This window comes from Chenopodium quinoa, unplaced genomic scaffold, assembly GCF_001683475.1.
Source record: "Chenopodium quinoa cultivar QQ74 unplaced genomic scaffold, ASM168347v1, whole genome shotgun sequence".
NCBI lineage: Eukaryota > Viridiplantae > Streptophyta > Magnoliopsida > Caryophyllales > Amaranthaceae > Chenopodium > Chenopodium quinoa.
Window position 1 is genome coordinate 1,347,130 of NW_018744497.1, and position 8,006 is coordinate 1,355,135.

At 38.2% G+C, this 8,006-nt stretch overlaps 1 long non-coding RNA gene across 1 annotated transcript; it reads left to right on the top strand.

The window, feature by feature from the left end:
- The first annotated feature begins 2,445 nt into the window (after positions 1-2,445).
- On the top strand, positions 2,446-7,580 carry LOC110697699. Its single transcript, XR_002506542.1, has 8 exons — positions 2,446-2,748; positions 4,518-4,577; positions 5,161-5,225; positions 5,331-5,483; positions 5,562-5,655; positions 6,917-7,079; positions 7,230-7,332; positions 7,421-7,580. It is a non-coding gene; the product is annotated as an uncharacterized LOC110697699 (long non-coding RNA).
- Positions 7,581-8,006: the final 426 nt, after the last annotated feature.

Sequence of the window (8,006 nt, forward strand, 5' to 3'; positions counted from 1 at the left end):
GTATGTCAATCTTTTATTCAAGTGTTAGGCTACGAATGCTGAAACACCCCCCCCCATTTATCATCTTTTCCTTTGTTAATATCATGGACTAAAGTTCCAATGACAAATCGAGGGACTTTAGACTGCCGATGACATATTGAGAGGGTATCATCCCATTCTAATCTTTTTAAACCCTGTACCTTCTAAGGACATGACATCACCCAGGACAGCCTTTACTTGTAAAAGCGTTCTACACTAGCAAAAGGTCAATCTAGATTCTTTAGCGCACTAAATCTAGAAAATACCTTTTCTGGTCTTAGTAGCTACTTGTCTTGAACATTTAGCGAATCAAGAATAGTTTCAACATTCTCAACACTACTGAAAGATTTTTTTTTAAAGAACTTTGCAGAATGAGTCTTGGATTTATTTCCTTGACTACTTTGATCTTTGTCGATTCTAGACTCGATCAAAGTGGGGGTTAACTGTAGACACCAACTTTGGGCCTCCTATCCCGACGGGAAGTACGATGATGTTACAAAAACTCGTTCTTCATGCTAGATCAAAAGTTGAAGTGTTTATGGACTCCGAAATGCATTATGAAGTAAGTAAAAAACCCGTATTTGAGGCCAAGTTATCTTAGAGCCTTTTCCAATTACTAATTAGGCCTAAAACATGTTCATACATGCTTAATCTTGATTAATAACGGACCTAAATGCGTCAAATGCAATGATTGGATCAAATAGATCTTACATTGTTGAAAAACCGAGCCAACCAGTTAAACCCACTACCAATTTCCGTGCAAGGCCTATACAAATGCATAGACCTTTCAATGATCTTTCCAACGGTATATTATAAGCCCAATTCCGAGTTAAAATGAAGAAGTTATCATCATAATACTAAATCGGACCAAATGCCGACTGCTATTTCGGCTGCTATAAGGTGGAATTCTTAGCCGGCTTACGCTTCCCCCTTCATGATGCAGTGGAAGCCATCTTGAGAGGGTATGACATAGGTGTATGGTAACTCAACCCCAACTCGTGGGTGAACCATCCTTGGCTATATTGCCGCCTACGAAATGCCGGACATAACGCCCGGCTGGGAGGCTTGGTAGTACTTCGTTAAGTTGTCTACATTCCAAATTCTGGCTAGCTTCCTGCTGTATGATGTTTCTAGGCGGTAGGTGCCGCCTCTGACTTCTTCGTAAATCTGGTAGGGGCCTTCCCAACTGGGTGTTAATTTGCTTTGCTCATTGGCCCTACTGGTTGCCTCCATTTTTTGTAACACAAAGTCCCCTAATTTCAAGGGCCATTTGTGTACTCTTTTGTTGTAGGCTCTTGTCATTCTCAAACGGTAGATCTAATGACGTAAGGTGGCATTGCTCAAGCATTCTAAAAATGAGTCCAATGCCAACCGCATGGCCTCCTAGTTAGCCTCTTCATCATACAACATGACTCGAAGAGTTGGCTCACAAAGTTTAATAGTCAAGACGGCTTCAGCACCGTATACCAAGAAGAACGGGGTTTCTCCGGTTACCCCTTTTGCTTTTGTTCTGATGGACCAGAGCACATGAATTAACTCTTTGGCCCACAGACCGCCAGCCCTTTCAATTTTCTTCTTAATGCCGTTTGAGATTAGTTTGGTGAAGGCTACAACCTGGCCTTTTGCTTGGAGTCGGCAAACTGATGCAAAACAGTGGGATATCCCTTGGTCTCCCAGCCAATTCTTGAGGGTAGGCGTCTCAAATTGAGGGCCATTGTCAAAGACCATAGACATAGGGACCCCATACTGGGTGATGATGTTCTTCTCGATGAAAGAGATGACTTCCTTTGTCTTAATGCCCTTGACCGCCTCTACTTCAACCCATTTGGTGAAATAGTCAACAGCCACTAGAATGTACCATCTCTGGCCTAACGCAGGTGTATACGGACCCAAGATGTCCATGCCCCACTTGGTGAATGGCACTGGGCTATGAATTGCCATTAGATCAGTTGTCGGATGGTGTATGAGCTTGCCAAACATTTGACATTTGTCACACCTCTTCACCATTTACATGGCGTCTGCTTCCAAAGTTGGCCAAAAATAACCCCGTCTTCTAGCTCTTCCTGCTAAAGCTCTGCCGCCTATGTGTGAGGCACAGTAGCTTGAGTGTAGATCCTCCAGAATCTCATGCCCCCTTTCTGGGGTGATGCATTTCAACAGTGGCAATAGGAAGCACTAGTAGAAAAAATGAAAAAGGCACCCCCTTTTTCGCACCGGGTCTTAAAAACCGGTGGGAAAAAAATTGGGCGGGATTTGGATAATTACTTTTTGCACCGGTTCCTTATAAACCGGTGCCAAATCTTGGTTTTCGCACCTGTTTGAACCGGTGCTAAATGTTTTTATTTTAAAAAAAAACAAGAGGGAAAGAGGGATTTTTCACCGGTTCAGCCCAAACCGGTGGGAAAAATCATTTACAACCGGTTCGAACCGGTGCTGTAAATTAAACGAAAAAACCACTTAATCGTGAAATTCGATCTTTTTCTTCCTTCAATTCAGTTTTCATTCCCCTTCTAGCTTTTCTACATTCAATTCGCACCCCCCTCGTTGTCGCCTACCTTCCCCATAGCTGTACGTCTCCATCGAAGCGCATTCTGGGCTTTCTCACCTCCATTGCTGCAACTCGTCTCTTTCTCTCCATAACTCTCCTCCATTGAAGCGCATTCTGCTGAGCTTTCTCACCTCCATTGAAGCGCATTCTGAGCTTTCCAACTCCATTGTAGCAGCTTCGAGGTAAGATTTATTTCGTGGTCTTCCTAATCTATTGAATTCCTTAGCAATCTAGGGTTAGTCGTTGATTTAGGGTTTTCTGTTCTTTGTGGTTTGCTGCTGTGACTTTAATTTCGAGTTGTGCATTCAACAATTGTAAATTGTTTTAGGGTTTTGATTGTTGCTGTTGTTTATGAACTTGATGGTTCTCGTTTGGGCATTTGTTTATGAACTTGATGGTTCTCCATTGATGGGTTCCTCAGCTTTCTGATTTGGCGCTCAGCATATTTAACACATGTACTTAGCCGGAGAAACAGATTCTATGTTGCTGTAAACTGGGCAACCACTCTAGTTTTTGGCACGAATATTTCAAAGATAGGAAACTGAAGATATTAGCTTCAAATATTGCTGTTGTTGTCCCTATTGCATTGAGGTCCTTTTACTTGTAGTTTGTGCTAAAACTTTGGACGTTATTTAATTTGTTGTAATCAAATTTTGCGAAACTGAATACTTCTATATATGATACTCATATTATGATAGAATTACAGTATTAATCAAACAGATCAAGGTCTTTTGAACTAATTAAGTGCGAAATACAAAAACTGATTAGTACTCCGATTTATGTAGTTTCTCAATCTTATATGGCATCTAAATGAGAATGTGTTGATCTTGGTAAAATTGCAAGAAATGAGATGAAATTGTGCAAAGCTGTTGTGGTGTAATATTGGATAAAATTGCAATTATGTAAGCTTTTGTGGTGTAATGAGCTGCTTGATTTATGTTGGTCATTACTCGTATAATATTGGATAAAATTGCAAGAAATGAGATGCAATTGTGCAAAGCTGTTGTGGTGTACCCAATTTCAAGAACTTATGTTAGGTAGAAAGTTTGTTCTTCTTAAACTAATTTCAAAGTTGCTTGTAAGAGTTGTAACAAGATTGTTTCGTATTAGATCAAGATATTTAAGAGTTTACTGAACTTAGAAGAATTATGTGAGAAACATAGTCTTCAAAAGCAAAGTTAAAGCATTTGTGATGGTAAGGGCTTAGAGTAAGAAGTGACTACTGCCACACTCAATGCTACCTGTGCAGCACTACAAAGATTAACCATAGTTAGGCTTTCCAAAGGTAAATTGCACATGAGCTCACTGTGTTGAAGGCTTGAAGCCCAGATTACCATTAATATGGTTTCATAAACTTCAATGTGCTCTGTTTTTTCTTCTCTCAAAATTGATTTGGAGCTAAAAAGTTAAAACAATATTCATGTGAATAATGCTCTTGGTAGTTAGACCTTTTTTCTAAAAAAGAAGAATCCCCTTCTGCATTTGCATGATTACTAATTTTTTTCATGCATATAGTTATTCTGAACAAATTTTGACAGCTGAAATGCATATACTAAAGACTAGTGTATCGTTTTAATATCTTCTAAAAGTATCTTTGCTAACTCGGTAAGTAGTAGTATACCCTCTATGGCTATTGCCATCTCTAATCAGGAAAAGCTTTAGATAAATTAGTACTTGATTCTTGTATGGATTAGATTTCCTTCATGGTATTTCTTCCTTCAATATCTCGTTTTTATGGTAATTCATCCTTCGTAAGCAATAATATACCCTATATCATACATCTATACAAGCTTTAAATGTTACACCAAGTCATGCTCAGCTTTAAGTTTGGTTAATCCCTGGCTAGAAGGTCCCTCTGACTTTTATTTTTCCTTACTTTATACAGAGTACTTCGTATACAATATATAAAAATATAATCATTTGAGCTAATCTATTGCATGATCTTTTGCAGTGATAAATATACGAGCATATGCATCCTGGGGTAGCTTCTCTCATTATCCGGTTTGGCAAGGTAATGTTGCCTGCAGTAATGGCAAATGATCAAAATTTCAATTACTTTTAAAAATCTTAAATGAACAAATAGTTTGAAATTATGATGATACTTCTGCTTGCATTAGAAAGTAAATTTAATTGCTTGGAAACTCATGATTATGAATAGTCACACCTCTTTATATATCAGTTCACCGTTCTTTTCAATTCATTGCTCTTCTTGCTCGTCTTCCAAATAGTTTCCCAGAAAATTGAATAGTTGCCAGCTCCATCCTATGAGCTAATTTAGCTAGCCATAAGGGTATAAATAACTGATTCCAATGTATTATCAGGTTAATAGTCTTTAGCATTAGTATAAATAGAGTGAGGGGAGAAAGGAGAAAGAGGCAGAAAATTTGGAATCAACAATTAACTTCAGACAACAATTAACTGAATCAACTTATTCCCCATTTTGTTGTCTGGCATTTACAGCAGATATGGTCGACTTCATATCTTTTTATCAGTTTACTCAACATTTAATTCTGTGATGATAGTTATACCATCTAATATGCTATAGTTCAATTTGGAGTTGTATGTTCATGTCAGTTGATGTTTTCTCTGACCAGGAAAGAAGCAAATGAATTGATAAAACTTGTCAGGTCTCGTGTAGTGGACAACAATGGAACTTTTGGTAAATTGCTTTGCAAGATTTTGATCCTGATATTGACAGCAATGTCTACGTAATTGCCTAATACAATTGTTTTGTTTTTTTTTTTTCCTGATTTTTTTTCTCTAGGTGAAACTACTCCAAATATGCAGACCTCAGCAATTATGGAAGCTAGGAAATGATAAGATTTTCAAGTGTGACTGATCCCTCTCTACTCGGGGAAGCAGGGGAGCTTGAAATACGCATCAAACCTGATCCAGATAATGGGACCATCACGATTAGGTATGCATTCATTCCGTCGATATGCTGCAATTTCATTAATTATCGAATTCTGAGTTTGTATGTATCTCAATCTTTAAGGATACTGGTAATTGGAATGACAAAAGAGGAGCTTGTTGATTGTTTGGGAACTATTGCACAGAGCGGCACTTCCAAGTTCTTTAAAGCATTGAAGGTACTCGAAACCTTTCTTGTGATATAGTCGTATGTTTTAATTAAAGTAGTCTTGTTTTTTCTAGAAACAATTTGAGCTTGTCAGTGTAAGGTTTTTTGAATTGAGAAGAGAATATGTGATGATTGATAAGAAACTAATGGGATGAACCCTCGATCATCAATAACTGTATGCTAGCTCAAAAACGTGTACTCTGTTGTCATTTGAGTTTTCTTTCTATATGATTAGTTCCATATTGTTCATGGAATAGTTATAGTGGTTGGATTATTTTATTTTAGCTATACTTTTCATCGCATTGATCTTCTTCTACGTGCAATGACCCATGCTTCATTTTCTGAGGAGAACAACCGAGCACTAAGCATTCTAGGCACGAGCATCATAGAAACATCTGTGTCCTTTAGGTATCTTCTAAATGATATGGATATTTCTTCAAAAACTCTGAATCGTGTGATAGCAGAGGCATGTAATGTGGAGTCCTCATGTCCTGTGGATGGGATGAGGTTGGGATTGCACAAAATAGTCAGTCTCTCACAATACCAACTGTACCACTCCTGCCATAGTTTGTGGTGCTTTCCGTGCAATATTTGCTGCTGTTGCTCTCGACTCTGGAAAGTCTGATGATGCTTCAACAGTGTCCTGGAATGTCCATACTCGTATAGGTGAAATGGCTGCTGCATTTTAGGTAAGCCTCAGAACTAGTGGTGACTGCATCCTACTATGAACTGATGTTATATGAATTCTTTGTTAGGGTGATGGTGTTTATATATCGTATTAACTTTATGTATTCTCTAGAACTAGAATGGCTCAATAACTGTGCTACATATATGTATTGCTCCTAGGGAGGGGATAACAGAGTTTATCAATGGTTGTTAATAAAAGTATGGTTGTTTTATATGTGGATCCAAGTTTGCGTTTTATTATAGTTTGCAGAAAGCCAATCATTGTTGATGTCAGAATCGTTTGTGATCTTTGAGTGAAAAATTTATTGTGATCATCCTGCATGTCACCTTGAAAATGACACTTTAGATTCAGAGAACTGCCAAGACGGCCCTTGTTGTTAGTTGTATGTTGAGATCTGTTGGGTTTATTTCAGTCTGTCTCCAGGTTGGTGGTGAACCAGGAAACATGCCATTCACCATTAGAAAAGTACAATACAGCATTACAGCTCAATGTTGCAAGCTTGCCGAACTTAATTCCTTTAAGCTGAACAAGTCTAGTAGTGACTAAATCCTATTTCTGCTTTTTCATGTCTATGTTCATGCAGGTACCATTATGACCATATCAAAGGATAGGGTGAAGCCATCTCCTATGCCAGACAGCTGCTGGAAGCTCTCTGAGATTTTTGCCACTGGAATTGTCATTGGCAGTTCCTGTCAATGATGACGGTGATATGTTTTTGGGCAGCATATGAGGCTGATTTCTTTCCGGTATGTGGTTGTGCTTTGACTAAACATAGTGTTGAATTTCTACTTTTTCTCTTATAATTTTATATTTGTGTAGTTGCATGTTGCATCCACATTTCTGCATTGATTTTTCATAGCTCACTAAGTTGACTAAGTTTCCTGGCCATTCTGCAGAGAATGTTTGGGGTTTCACACTTAAACAGACAATCAGCTACTACTGAAAGTGCTACTACTTAAACAGACAGTCAGCCACTACTTAAACAGACAATCAGCTGCTGTAAGTGTACCCTGCTGTAATTTACTCCTACATATGTAGTGTGTTTGTTCTGATTCTTTTTCGTGGTTCTGCATGTTGATTCAAGCAGCAGTACAAACCAGCAATGGCAGCAATAACACACAACCAGCAGCATAACCAAAGCAGCAGCAACAGTACAACAGCAACACCACAAGAGAAAAACAAGCAGATTTTATTTTATTTTATTGGACGAAAATTGTAATATTACGACTTTTTTTTAATGAAAATATGTAATTTTATATATATGTTAGCGTTTATATATCAATATAAGTGAAAAAAAAGCAAAAAAAAAAAATTTTAATTTTTTTTAAGCATTTTTGGCACCGGTTTTGGAAAGAACCGGTGCTAAAAGTTTTTTTTAAAATTTTTTTGGAGACTTTTGGCACCGGTTATAAGACAAAACCGGTGCGAAAGTGTGGTTTTTAGCATCGGTTTTCATCCAGAACCGGTACCAAAAGTCTGATTTCGCACCGGTTTTGAACCGGTGTGAAATGCCTAGGGTTTTAGCACCCCCCAAATCAGGACCGGTTCAAAACCGGTGCTAAATGGGGGTTTTGGACCGGTGCGTATTACGTGTTTTCGCCTAGTGAAGCCCTTCTTGAATAGCTCTCCATTGCAAATTTTAATGATAGTCGCATGCTTTTTCAATTTAACCA